General features: G+C 37.8%; 1 pseudogene; it reads left to right on the forward strand.

Moving 5' to 3' along the window:
- Positions 1-1,310: 1,310 nt before the first annotated feature.
- LOC149259226 (pentatricopeptide repeat-containing protein At4g14050, mitochondrial pseudogene) lies at positions 1,311-4,190 on the forward strand (annotated as a pseudogene).
- Positions 4,191-15,461: the final 11,271 nt, after the last annotated feature.

Consider the following 15,461-nt stretch of genomic DNA (forward strand, 5'->3'; position numbering starts at 1 on the left):
AGGGATTCGCCTTTGCATAGCAATTTGATTGCTAAAGTTTATAGAGGTGTACATACTCTAACCCCCTCTAGATTTGAACCTATGACCTCTTAGGAGGAAATACATATTCTTACCCATTAGGCCCACTTAAGCTCTTAATAATATCAATTGAAGTGTTGTCATTATTATAACTTGTAATAGCTTCGGAAGAAAAAACATATTTACACAAGAAATTAGAAAATAAAGCATAAATTATGGTTTAAAATTTGAAATAGGACATTATTGTGCCCATATTGAAACCCTCATGTATAAATCCCAAAATTATAAGTTAGTCAAATTTGAAAATATTTATATATAATGTCTATTTAAAAAAAAATGAAGATGTAGCCCGAGGGTTAGCTCAATTTGTCGAGTTCCCGTAGCTAAATACCTCGCTAATAGGAGGTCACATGTCAATTCTCCTCAACTTCCTCAAGGTTAGGTTCTACTAATAAGTCAACAGGATGTGATACCTTTGGACGGATTTGCCCAAATATTTCCTTGGGAAAGAAAAAAAAAGAAAAAAGAAAAATAAAAACAATAACATGAGATTATCTCCCCATGTGCCATTTGAAACATTAAATTAACCATAAAATCATAAATCACAATATATTCTCTGAATAATATCAGAAGACTTTGTTCATTCAAGTCATATCTAACAATTTATCTTTGACGTCAACGGAATGAATGATCTATAATGTAGTCTTCTTGTGATTTTTTTATAGTGTCTTTTTCTTGTGGTTTTTTTAAATGAGAATTGAGTAAATTAAATAAATATATAGTGTCCTCTTTTTGTCTTTTTATGAGAATTGAGTAAAATTGAATTTTGCGTTGTTAAAATAAATTCAATTTTGCATTGTTAAAATCTAATATGGTTAATTTTGAATATCTTCATATTTTTTTTGACACTTCTTAATTGATTTGCCCTACCAATCGATTTTGGATCAATTCTTCGATCGTTTTGGTTGAGTTTGGTTGGTTGGAAAATATACATTTTATTGATTAATTATCCTACTTCATTTATCCGGGCTTAGCCCCAAAACTAAGTCAAGTTAGATGAAAATTTCCCAATCTAACTAAAGCCATTTAACTTAATTCATTGGGTTTGACTTAGTAAACTTTGCTTCGACTTAACTAAATATGTATAGGAAGTTTCTGTCAACTCTATCGAACTCTTGAGTGTACCCTAAGTTATAGGGCCAACTTATAATTATGACTCTTTTGCCAACATGCCAGGTGAAAGTCCTGTGACTTTGGTCTTAATATCATCTTAGTCTTGTTTTTCACATAAACCTTCCCAGACTGGACTTAATGCGTGAATTGGAACCCAAAAATGTGGTAGTGTGACTTAATTTGTTGCTATGATCCCACCTTGCTTCGATAATTTTTAAGATTTGTAAATCTAACTCTGAAAATCCTGCATACAGGTCATGATTGTTATGCCGTGCAGCGAATCCTGCAATGCAAAGGATCTTCTGATCAATTTGTTTGCATCAACTAAAAAGCATGTAAACACTTATTCGCTGTTCTATTTTAAAAGAGCTGCAAAGCGCAATGACAGAAATCGAGACGCTGCGAGTTTCAAAAATGAAGCCGCAATGTAGTCACAACAGTAAGTGAGCATGATGGTTTGGCCCTTCAAATATCACAAGAAAAAGATCACTGTAATGGTTTTGCTCTTTGAGCCGATATTTTCCACTCATTCCGCAATTCTCATTTCTACTACACATACGCAACCGGTGTTCCATGACAGTACTATATCTGTGGACCATCCTGGGACGCTTGATAACATTTTGCATAATACAGACAGCCATGTAAACTCTTCCGCCTATGTCACGCTCTTAAAGGATTGCATTCAAAAGAAAGCTTTATGGAATGGTAAATTGATTCATGCTCGCATCAATCAGATTGGATTCGTTGGAAACAAACTTTTACAGAACACCCTTCTCAACATGTATGTCAAGTGTGGCAGTGTGGTGGACGCTCGCAGAGTGTTCGACCACATGCCTCTCCGAGATGAATGCTCATGGACTGTCATGATTGCTGCTTACTCACGCCATGGTCCTCCCGAGGAAGCGTTGGCACTCTTTGACCAAATGCCACAAGACCTTCAACCTAATCAATTCACCTATTCCAGTGTTCTGCCTGCATGCGCAAACTTGGCATCCTTGGAACAGGGCATGGAAATTCACCAGCAAATAATTAGATATGGATTTCACTCGGATGTGGTTGTGCTTAATGCTCTTATAGACATGTATGCTAAATGCGGAAGCCTCGATAAGGCTCGTGAAGTATTTGACAAAATGCATCAACGAAATGTAGTCTCGTGGAATACGATGATTGCAGGATATGCACAACATGGGAATGTTGATGAGGCTCGAAAGCTGTTTATAGAAATGCCACAGCGAAATGTTGTGTCATGGAATTCCCTGATTGTTGGGTATGCACAGCATGGGTTTATTGATGAGGCTCTGGAATTGTTTGAGCAAATGCCTCAACGAAATGTGGTTTCGTGGAATACAATGATTGCAGGATTTACACAGAATGGATTTGTTGATAAGGCACTGAAACTCTTTAATGAAATGCCTCACCGAGACATGGCCTCATGGAATGCAATGATTGCGGGCTATCTGCAGAATGGAATTGTTGATGAGGCCCTGAAACTCTTTAAAGAGATGCCTCAACGAGACATGGTCTCCTGGACAGCAATGATTGCAGGATTTGCACAGAATGGGTTGATTCATGACGCCCTGAAGCTCTTTCAAGAAATGCCTCAAAGAGATGTATTTTCCTGGACTGCTATGATTGCAGGACTTGCACAGAATGGGCTTGTTAACGATGCCCTAAGGCTTTTTAAGGAAATGCCTAAACGGAGTATTGTTTCATGGAATGCGATGATTGCAGGATTTGCACAGAATGGATATGGTGAAGAGGCACTGGATCTTTTTAGACAAATGCAACTATCAGATGTTATGCAAGATTCAAAGACTTTTGCCAGTATTCTCCCGGTATGTGCTAATTTGGCAGCTCTGCAACAGGGTATGGAGATCCATGAAAATATAATTAGAAATGGATTTCAATCAGAAGCAGTTGTAGTCAATGCCCTAATAGACATGTATGCAAAATGTGGATGTATAGTAAAAGCACGGGAGATATTTGACAAAATGCATCAGCAGAATGTTTTCTCCTGGACAGCGATGATTGCAGGATATGCCATGCATGGCTGTGGTCGGGAGGCCCTTACACTCTTTGAACAAATGAAATGTTCTGGCATGAGACCAAATCATGTCACTTTAGTCAGTGTTCTATCAGCATGCAGTCATGCAGGCTTAGTGGATGAGGGTTATCAATACTTTAATTCCATGAGTGAATGTTATCATATCACACCTGCAATGGAGCATTATAGATGCATGGTTGACCTTCTTGGTCGTGCTGGACAACTGGAAGAAGCACATGACTTCATCAACAAAATGCCAATAAAACCTGATGCTACCGTGTGGAGTTGCCTGCTTGGAGCGTGTAGAATACATAACAATATGAAGCTAGGCAAACTTGTTGCAGAGAGTGTTCTAGAGCTGGATGAAAAAAATGTTACAGCTTATGTGCTTCTCTCAAACATTTATGCTGCAGCTGGCCGGTGGGATGATATTGAAAAGGTGCGTAAAATGATGAAAGACAAGGGCATAAGAAAGACACCTGGATGCAGTTGGATTGAGATCAATAAACAGGTGCATGCTTTCCTTGTAGGAGACAGGTCACACCCACAATTGCAAGACATCCATGCAGAATTGGAGAGATTGTCTTGGGCGATGAAGGAGGCAGGGTATGTTCCTAATACAAAGTTTGTTCTCAATGACGTCAAGGAGGAAGAGAAGGAACAAATTATTTCCCACCACAGTGAAAAGCTAGCAATAGCATTTGGGCTAATAAACACAAGCCCTGGAGAAGTTATTCGAGTTATCAAGAATCTTCGAGTATGTGGTGATTGCCACACAGCAATCAAATTCATCTCGAAGATCGTAGCCAGAGAAATCATTGTCAGGGATGCTAACCGTTACCATCATTTCAAAGGAGGAGAATGTTCCTGTGGGGACTATTGGTGATATTGAGTGATATGAACTATAAAATACATTTTCATCATAACGAGCTTAGCCATGTTGCCATTGTTATCAGTTAAAAAAAGGTCACAAGAGCTTACAACAAATATGGAGGATTTTTTAAATGACCTTTTATTTATGTATACCATGGAAGTTCAATATTCCTCAAAATACAATATATGTTGCAATGACAAAACAGGTGCCATACAAAAATGCACCTAGATGAGCAGCAGAACATGTAACGACAACAAATGTCTATCTGTACTAAATATGGATGGTAAGATGTGATAATATTGATTTCGGAAGCAATCTTGTTCATTTCTAGTAGATTGTGGAAATGTGGAATGAACCTGCAAAGTCTGAGGGATTGGTTTAACATGCAAAGTTTTGAAACAATATAGAGCTTTACCATGATTAATTAATTGGGGAATGATAGAGCTTCACTGGCTAGAAACTCATGGATTCTTGAAGATAGACAGATTCCTACTTTTCAAATTTCCTCTCGAGTTACAGCTCTGTTTTCAAGATGCAAAATGACTGTAAATCAAGGCATTCCACGCCAAATAGGTGAGCTGATAATAGACAAGTCCCATGCTTGGTGCTTCTTTGATGGAGCCAGGCAAGGTCCAGCGGAGTCTAGCAGCGCTGGACCAGTTTTGTTCATATCTAATTCATATTCTGTAAAGTTTGATGCTGGCTTCGGGATGGGTTCCTATAATTTTGCCGAATTTATGGGCTTGAGATTTCTTCTTAACTGCGCAGTAGAGAAAAATATCAAACACTTCCACATTTTTGGAGATTCCTTCCCTGTCATAAATTGAATAAATGGGAGCATACAATTGCATAATATTGTGCTCAGACGAATTGGTGAACAGGTAGACGTGGTAGCCTCCTTTGAAGAAGTCTTTTTACTCATATCTCCCAAATCAAACATTTCCACATCTTTGGAGATTCCTCCCGTCATAAATTGAATGAATGGGAGCACATAACTGCATAATATTATGCTCAGACCATTTAGTGAACAGTTAAAGACGTGGCAGCCTCCTTTGAAGAAATCTTTTTACTCATATCTCCCAAATCAAACTTTTCCAAATCTCCGGCGATTTCTCCCGTCATAAATATAATGAATGGGAGCACACAATTGCATAATATTATGCACAAACCAATTGGTGAACAGTTAAAGACGTGACAGCCTCATTTGAAGAAATTCTCTTACTCGTATCTCCCAAGAACTGAATGAGCAAGCAGGTTCCTTATCACAAGATGGACAATTGCTGGCTGGGGGGTCTATGGCTGTGGAAGAAGTCAAGATGGATTGTTTGTCCTCTCATATTGATTAGTTTCTAAATGGTCTTTATATATTTTTATCATGTGTTCTTTTGGCTATGGGCCCCTCGGAGGAAGAAGTATGGAAGTATTTTTTGAATGTTTCTGGACTCTAAATGTTTTATTTAGCAAAGATATATCGTAAATAGTGAAAGGACAGTGAAATATCTTTTTTCGTTAGTTTATCTTTTAAGATTATAGGTTGGAAGATGATATTTTTTGCAGAAACTAGTCTACTCATTCCATGGTGTATTCGAAGTGCAGAAAAGAACCCACCTGAAAATGTAATTTCCATTCTTTATATGAATAGAAATCCTGAATCCCTGATTTTTTCTTTGGAAAAATAAATAAATTGTTTGAACAATTTAGGGAAGCCTATTTATAATATGCTGTCGTTTGACATAATCTTTCAATAGATAATAATTTTAAATTAAAAGGTACTTCGTTTTACGCAAACATAAATGATAATATCTGACCCCAAATATCAGTTGTTTCCTAGCCATAGTATAACTCAGAAGCATAAATGTTGTACATAGCGTTTTCTTAGTCGGTACATAAGCCAATTAGGGAAGAAAATTCTAAAATTTATGTGACCCCAAAAATCAGTGGTCTCCGGCCAGAGCATAACTCAGCAAGATAAACCTTGTAAATAGGTTTTGCTATGTCTGTACATAACCCAATCAGGGAAAAAATTCCAGGACAAATGTCCTATGAAAATAACCGAAATAAAACCCAAATTGATGGGAAATTGCTGAACAAGATTCTCTAATCAGATGATATCTTTTACAGAATCCATTGGAACTTCTCCAGGTGGGTTTGCATTATCATCCAGTGGAACTTGGTCTTCAAATTGAGGTGTGAGAAGAAAACCTTTCAAGCAACTCTGCCAAAAAATCCCTCTAGCTCATCATATTCTTTTAAGTCTTTGAAAATTGACATCTCCTCTTCATAGTACCTCTCCTCTTTGGTGGCATCTTGGCAATAATACTACAATTTTGATTTTACTTCATTACAAATAGCTAACTATATTGTGCTCCTGTCTATCAAATCGCATACATGGATCTTATCCACGTCAATAGCCTCTTGCTAGCACATGCACTTTTACAAAGGTGCTTCTATCGCATACATTGAATTACTGTCATCTTACCAGAAACATACACATTTGGAGACACTGTAGGGTGGAATTGTTATGGGTTATAGATGTATTTCTTATTATTATTTTGCATTGAGTCCTTTATACCTACAATCTTGTCATCTAGGCATTGGTCCTTAATGTATCATCTTTTTTAGCTTTTCTCAATAGTTATTAAATGACCTTATAATGCTCAAACAGGGAGGAGATTTTAAAGAAACTATTCCAAGCTGCCAAACATAGCATTTCTAAGTCTTTTTTATTATATTTATATTACTCGCAAACACAACACATTTAAGAAAAGAGAGGAGCAAACACATATATTCATCCATCCACCATTATGTTAATAGCAGGACCAGTATCTCTATGGACACTCCTATTAGTATAAAGTTCCTGATAGGTTGGGACTTAGGGTGTTTTGTCACATATTTATTTAGGAAGTTAAAGATGAGTCATCTAAAAAAATAAAAAGATAAACAGAAAATCAGTCAAGGACACATTTTTTCGGAGTTGTCTTTAGTGCGACTTTTTGGACTTTCCGATGTCGGAATCCGGCGGAAAATTTGAGGTGAAATCTTGATTTGTGTTATCTAAACTGGTTTTTTTACTATATATATGGATTCAGCACCCTGAAAAATCCCTAGGACACTTCGATTGTGCAGGGGTTAACCATCAAACTTGTGATTTCAATAAATTCCTACCAGATTTTAGATAAATTAAACCAGAAAACCCACCGAAAAAACTTCCAAAAAATATCGCAAAAAATAACTCACATCTTTTCTATACCAAAGCATGACCCTTGTTCATAAAAATCTGGCTTGTTTGTTACCGCCTAACTAATCATAACAAGCTATAAGGCCAAATTCATAAGCACCTGCCTAGAAAATAAAGACAAATATCCCGAAAAAGGTAAAAGTACCATATTACAGTAATGATTAATGATTGATATAACAGAGTTGCAAATGTATATTATAGCATGCCCTTTAGCAAACTAGTGGTCATGGCCCTAGTTTTATATTAATGTATATTATGACCACTAGTTTTATATTAATGTATATTTTAGCATGCCTTTTTGTGAACTAGTGGTCATAGCCCTACTTTTATATAGTTCAATTAAAATCATTTCAATATTTATTAATATAGTATAATATAGTATAATGGATAGTCTTAAGGTTTAACTCAATTGATCTAGTTTTACTTAGTTCAATTAAAATTATTTTGATATTTATTAATATAGTATAATTGATAGTCCCAAGGTTTAACTTAATTGATTTAGCTATCTGCCAAAGGTATGTTAGTGCAAAGTTCTAATCATGTAGTGTTATCAACCACCTTGTAGTTGGTGGTTGACATTATCCTCCATCCAAATATTCTGGGGAAGGTGGTAATTTCATGAAATTTTCTCAAGAAAATGAAAATGATCATTAATAGTGAGAATAATTTCGGCAAAATCACAAAGAGAGTCATTTGTTGACGCGTTTCCAACCAACTAGTGTGGTTCATTGTCAAGACAAGTTGAGGAAGAAATCTGAGCGATCAGTTAAATAGGGAATGCAGGTCCTTCAACAGCCAACTAGTGTGGTTCATTGTCAAGACAAGTTGAGGAAGAAATCTAAGCGATCAATTAAATAGGGAATGCAGGTCCTTCAACAACTATATTTGACCGGGCAACAACTACAAAGACTCCTAACAACTAGATTAGATCTGGGCTCAAGGTTTGCTAACTAAATTATTCAAATAATATTATAATTTCTAAACTTATGGTAAATCATATTCAAAGAGACCGTAGTTAATTTTATATTATTAATCCAATTATTAACTTCTCAAATAAATATTATTAATCTAATAATAGACTAGGGCATTTTTTTTTTTTAATATTATCAATAGTCATATTTTTTTTTTTTTTTTTCTGAATTAAGACTAATTCTATTAAGCAAAAAATATTGTACAAGAGGATACATTCCAGAGAGGCAGGATACGGCAACCGGAAATGATAGGATTATCAACCTCGGTTCCGGAGAAGGAGTTAAGCAAGCAAGGAGCTACAACAAGTCACTGGGAGCCTAAAGAAGCATTGAATACTACCCTGAAAGGGTAGAGGCTTCAACACGAAGCTTTTTCCCTTTCCTTTTTTTAACTTCAACCCAACCATTTTGGGGTGGATGAGCGATAACAACTTGAAGATTGGGGTCCTCCCCAGGGGAGCCCTCCTTTTCTGAATCAGAGGAGGAGGACAAATGGACACGTTTCTGAGCAGTGGCTGAGTCAGAGGAAGGCGCCAGACCATCGGTGGAAGGGGCCACGAAATGAGGGGCCTGATTCAATTCTTCATCGCTATCTTCATCTTCAGAGCTGGAGGAATCAGAATCCACGACTGGAGGAGGAGAGCAAGGAGCCCATCATTTGGACTTGGGCTTGGAGACGTTGGCCTTGTTCTTTTTAGCCGGGCGAGATGGGCATGTATTCTGCAAATGCCCAGATTGGTGGCAATGGCGGCACCGAAAAGCAGTATTCTCATAATCCAGTGCCTGGATCCAGACAAAATCGTTTATCTTGAGATTGATTTGTTCTGGAAGACCTTTGCTCAGGTCTAACTCCACACATATTCTTGCATATGAGTAGAGACCTTTGGATTCCCGCCATAAATCTCCATTGATGAAGCTGCCCAAGGTGTCTCCTATAGCTCTGAAGACACGAGTACTCCATAGGTGGGCAGGTAAGTTTGGAAGCCGGATCCATACAGGTGTCTTGGTAATGACTGCAGTAGCTGGATCAAAATCTGGGAACCAAGGAGTCAAGAATAGCCCTGCAGTTCCCATGAACCAAGGGCCCTCTGCTAAGGCTTTTTCATAATGCTTACTGTTATCAAATAGAACAATGAAGTAACCTTTCGAACAAAAAAAGATCTTACAATGATGTGTCCAGTTTGCATGGATCCATGCATAGAGATCCTGAGATCGCGGCCACAATCCATTAAATCTGCAAATGATGGCTCTTTCTGCAAATTCTTGAAGATGGGAAGCCAGATCTTCATGTATGAGTTCAACAGAGGGAACTTCTTCAATCTTGTCAACCAAGAAGGCCTTAGATTTAAGGGCTTCCGGGGGTTTGGGGTTCTCAGAGTGAACTGCGTCTTTGTATGAGAAAGGCCGAGTAGAGGATGACTGTCCCGCTGCACCTCCTCTCAAACGAAGGGTTACCACCACAGAGCTGTTCCTGGAAATGCTGTAAGCAGAGAGGGGAAGAGGGTCTTCAAGTTGTTTACCTTGAAAGAGAAGTCGCAGAAGGCTTGATGGGATCCCCATTCTGCGCTCTAGATTCAGTTTGAGTTCCTGCACCAGATCTGAAGGGCTAACCCATTGCATGATGGTTCTGCCTGAAGGCTGAGAAATTTGGATCTGAAAGGAATCAGATAAGGGCCTTGACCCCATGCCAGGGCTTCTTGAGCTTCCTAGAGCAGATCTGCCGTGGCTATTTCCCATCCGGGGGAGCAGACCTGCAAGATCTTGGCCGATCTGAAGCAGCAGAGACATTATTTCCTCAGAGATCTTCTGGCGCTCCGTCTTATTCTGAAGGATCGATTCCATGACTTGATGATCAACCAGAAGCCGCCGAGAAGCTTCAGCTTCAACCTTGACATCTCGTATAACCCTAAGGTTCTTCAGCGGCGAACCCTTCCGGGTAGAGAATAATCGGAGAGATGAAAGTTCACGAGAATAATGGGCCGAAATCGGGTAAGGCTTTGTCGCCCAGGAGGGAGGTGTGTATGAAAATTTGCTCAGAAGAGCTCCAGAACAGCCTTCGCCTTGCACTCGCTCTGTTCGAAACCCGTGAGCCATTCTTGCTTCAGGATTTATCAATAGTCATATTATTATATTAACTTCAAATTTATATTAAATTAATATTATTATATTAACTTCAAATTAATATTATTAATACTATTAGCTTAGGGTAAATTTACTAATTAATAATGTGAGTAATTTAATTAAAGGAATAATATTACTATTGTTACTATTTTAATTGTCTTGCTACTCCCTATATTTAAAGAGACTAAACTGATATCATTATTACCTTAATTCTCTGGTAAAAATTCACTATTACTAAATAATAGTAATATTATACTTAAAATTAGTAATACTGGTCTAGGATAAATAATTAATTATTATTAATTAATAAAGTGACTAATGTTATTAAAAGAATGATATTATTATTACTAAACTATTGTTATCATATGAAAACAACGGACAGCTAAACAAATAGAGAGGGGTAAGGCAAGGAAAAAATGAAGAAGAGGCTAAGACAAAAGCGTTGGGATCTAACAACTACTAATCTTCCAGCTGTCATCTTTATTGAGATTAATAGGTCCTTTCTCGATTTCAAGCGCTTCCCTAAATTTACGATGGTGAAACTGCGCAACTCTCGCAATAACTTGAGCCTCTTCGATACAGACATGATGTTTAGTCTTCTTGGCTTGCTCTGCAAGGGCTGAGGACTTGGCCCTTCCATGCTTCAAGTCTATTGAGTGCTCACTAATCCTCTGATTAATAGAACGACCTGTTTCACCAATGTATGGGGCCCCACAGGAACAGGGAATAACATAGACACCTTTCATGTCATTAAGGTCGACAAGATCCTTAACAAATCGAAGGGAGCTACGGATGGTGTTAAGAGGTCTAAAGATCGAAGGAATATTGTGCTTCTTAAGAATCCTGGCAATCCTATCAGTGGTTCCTTGGATGTAGGGAAGGTGTACTCCCAAGATCCGGTCTTTAAGATCTTTATGGACAGAAAACTCCTTTCGGGCCTTGAGGAATCATTAATATTAGTTAATCAAGTGTCATGATCATAATAGGGGCACAATATTGTATTCTTATGTTACGCTCGTATAGTTAAGCATCTCGTAAGTCTCTCTCTTTGCTTTTGCATGGCTTGGTTTCGTCTTATCAAGTTCCCCACTTCTTTTTCGTTTGTCTAACCATCACCCTTTAAGCCTTACTACGAATGGTCTTCAAAATTGGTTTTTACAAAACCAAGACTTTCTCTATCAGACTTTCGCTATAATTTTGAAAGGAAAATAAAAAAGATCTCTAGGTGTCCAAAGATGAGTAGAATAAAACACCTCCATATTTCAACCTATTCTCTTCGCTAGAAATGCTTCATTATCAGGAATAATTTGATTATAGAACTCACGTACACCCCGTCAAACCTTTGTCTCTACTATCACGGTGTCTCTTCTCCATCAAATACCACCCTCTGCTTCTTAATCCATTCTTCTAGTTGAAGAGGTGACAAAACAATTTCGAGGGACTGTAAGCCGCATCAGTAACATGCAATTTTAGGTGTTTTTAGTTGTCAATCATCACGTCCATTCCATCTCAACATTTGCACTACAGTTCAAGCTTGAAGCCAAATTTCTCCCTTCTACCCTAATTCTAAGAGTCCAATTTTTCTAACCATAAAAATGTATCCCCATGCCATCCTCCATATAAATAACCTGCACAAGAGACGGACAAGAATGAACTTTTTTTAGAGGACTGAGGAAGAAGAAAAATCATTTTGACTTCCTCTATTTTCAGAGCTCTCCTTTCCCAAGAGAATTTTAAAGATCTATATTTTTAAAGTAAAATGAATTTATTTTAAAAAATTAATTCAAACTATTTCGGAAAAAATGGAAAGAAATTGATTTTTTTTTTTTTTTTAAATTTACAGAATTATCTGTATATTGATATTCAACACCTAAAATTGAGACAAAACTTTCGAAGAACGTGAATTAAATTACATGCAAACACTTTAGATCTCTATTTCAAATGGATATTGATAGTTACATCATGCTATTGATTTTAGAATTAGCTTATGTTACTTAAGAAATGTAATATAAAGGAATGAATAGGCATGCATACTATAAGAGTATGTACATGGGCAAATATGTTTATATGCCAAAGATTGAGGGATAAAGGTGGGTGAAATCTTTATAACCTGACAAGTCTTACAAGTTTAACAACCTTTAAAATGCGCAAATCCAAGAGTATGTACACGAGTGTATATGTTTATATTCAATAAACATATTCCTCCACTGCAGATTCCTCCACCCGCCCCATCACTGTCAAACGCCTTTACTCTCTCCTCACCTCCCTCACCCCGCCTCCCCCCTCCCCCTTCCCTCATAATCTAGGGAAAGCTACTTGCCCTCTCAAATCCACTCTGTTTGGCTGGCTCCTTTTTCATGACAGGAATCTTGTATGGGATGTTCTTCAATCAAAAGGGTGGCAGGGCCCAAGCCGGTGTTGCTTCTGTCGTTCTCACTTGGAATCGAACATCCACATGTTCTTCCACTGCACTGCCACCTCAGCCATTTGGAACGACCTGTCATCTTGCTATGGTTTCCCTGTCCTTCATTTCCCTACGGTCATGGATGCCTTCTCTTGGTGGTCTTCTCAGCGTCCCTTCTGGCACGCCATCTTCCTCTACACGCTCTGGCATATCTGGAAGTGGCGCTGCGGCCATGTTTTTCAGGACTCTCACGCTCCTCCTGGAATCATCTTTTCCTTGATCACTGGCGGCCTGCCTCCGGAGTAATTCTCATCAGGAATCGTCTTCATCTACAAATGGCCCTCATGCGCTGCAATCTTTCTCAATTCTCTCAATATCAGATGCCTCTGAATGCATGCTCTTTTTCATCATTAGCACAGAATGTCTTCGTCCATTCATGGTCTCTTTATGGTCTTTATTTTCCACAGGAAATCCTTTTCCTGTTGCGACATGTGATTGATGGTATTCGCTCCACATTTTGCCATGTAATATTCCAACTGCTTATATGAACTCAATATAACATATATAGATTTTTCTTCTGAAAAACGATTGGTTCAGAGTTACAGCAAAGAATTCATCTCCTAATTGAGGATGCCTCAGCTGATACAGAGCAGATTTATACACAGCCCTTCACTGGAGGCTCCCCCAACTGCAAACATTTCGCCTTTCGAAGCCTCGAATCGCTGCCAAACATTAAGACGCGAGTGCTCATGTGGCATTCTGACTGTCTTAATGCGTCTAAATTGCTAGACTAACGGTTTCCCATGTTTTCAATTTTTTTAGTTAGCTTCAACGAAATGGTCTAGAATGTCCATAATGGCTTTGTTGCATTTAGTTTTACGGTGGTCGAACGTGTAGTGAGGGCATCGGAAGCATCACGAAGAATGAATGAAATTTTAACGTTTAGAAGGAATGAAATTTTAACGTTTATAAGATTAGAAATAGTTTATAGAACCATCAATTTTTTTGGTTTTTGTTTTTTGTAATTGAAATTTTTTATTACTCAAATTAATAATTAGTTGACTTAATCTTTGAACAGTGTCTTCATTGAAAAAACAATGCCACGGACCCATGTTAACATATTGTTGTAACTGTCTCTGATGTCTCTGAAAGCATCACATTCCAAAATGAAATGTTTTTCTGATTCAGTGCAAAAAGTACACCCCTGTTCTTCCCAAGCTTCTTTAGGCCTTTTCCACCAACCCGTTTAGCAGCAAAGTTGATGTGAGTTAGTTCTTAATTGAGCAATAATAATCTTTGCTCTCCATGAAATGCTAGCTCCAATGTAGTCTTTTTGTTGGAGACCACAAGTGGGGTTGAATACCTGAACATAATACTTCTTCTTTCTACCTAGCTCTTTTCCCCATATACCCTTACGAAACTTCTCCATAACAAAATTGTTTAATGTAATATTCCCTTTTCTGGATATGGTCAAAACGGACGGAATCTACCTATGGTATTTACTGTGGTATTTTCCCATGGTATTATCTTTCGTTTTTCGAGAGAAATAATAAAATAAAGCTTCTAGAGAATCTATCAAGCCTATAAAAAGGGATAGAAGCTAGGCATTGGGATAATCTTCAATTATCCATCTATTTTGTCTTTGTTAAGAACTTGGCAAGGCCAATTCTAGTTTGATCCTAGGGACAAAACCCCGTGGGAGTAATTTCTTTGGTAGACTCATCTAGGGTCTACAATTGTGCTTCAGTGTTGTGATTTCTCATTTGATAAACAACCTTGCATGCCATTGGCGAGGGTTTTTGGTGTTAATTGTTCTAGAATGTGTTATTTGCAGTAATTAATTAAATAAAGTCACTGCAGTTCTTAATCCTTTGTGTGTTTTAGTTTTTGTTGAAAACTTATGTTAATTAGAACACAATAGTGTGCTAAATCTGTTAAATTTTTTAAAGTTTGGGATCTTACAGTGGTATCAGAGACAAGCTTTCCTACCAGCTCGAGGGTTTTATTGCAGATCAACTTCAAGGAAAATCAAAAGTTAAAAAAAACACTAATATTCCGTTACTTTCAGAATCACTCTAGCTAAAATCTCACTCAGCAATTCTGGTGGTTCTCTGTGACCACCCTAATTGGGTCATTACTCTTCGGGAGTTTATCGTTTTGCAAGGGTATACTATCTTTAAGGGTCGAGTTCATCTTTTTCAACAGGGCTGGATACCAAAAAATGGGTGAACGAATTTCTGAAGTATTCCTCAAGGCCAAGTTTGTTGCCACATCCATTGCTAGAGGATGTGTTCAAAAATTATAGAAGAGCCGAGTTGAATATTGGATCAGCACTATGAGGACCGAGTTTTGTAACAAGAGACTGAGTATATAGAGGGTCCAATACGCTCAGAAATTTAAATTACAATTGTTCCAGTACCGAGTTGAAATTATTTATGAAGATAAGGAGACTGAATGCTCTTGTAACAAGAGTTGATCTGTGCAATTTCTAGAGGGCCCAAGACTGGTTTATTGGAGCTTGTATTAAGGCCGAGCTGCCCAGTTTATTGCATCAGTGGCGAGTTTCAGACTTGAGGGTTTCCAGCGAAATCCTCACACTAGTTTCGATGGATCTCTTA

This window comes from Pinus tabuliformis, chromosome 6 (assembly GCF_031772625.1).
Source record: "Pinus tabuliformis cultivar Carrire ecotype Pingquan chromosome 6, CPIR1, whole genome shotgun sequence".
In the NCBI taxonomy this organism is placed as follows: domain Eukaryota; kingdom Viridiplantae; phylum Streptophyta; class Pinopsida; order Pinales; family Pinaceae; genus Pinus; species Pinus tabuliformis.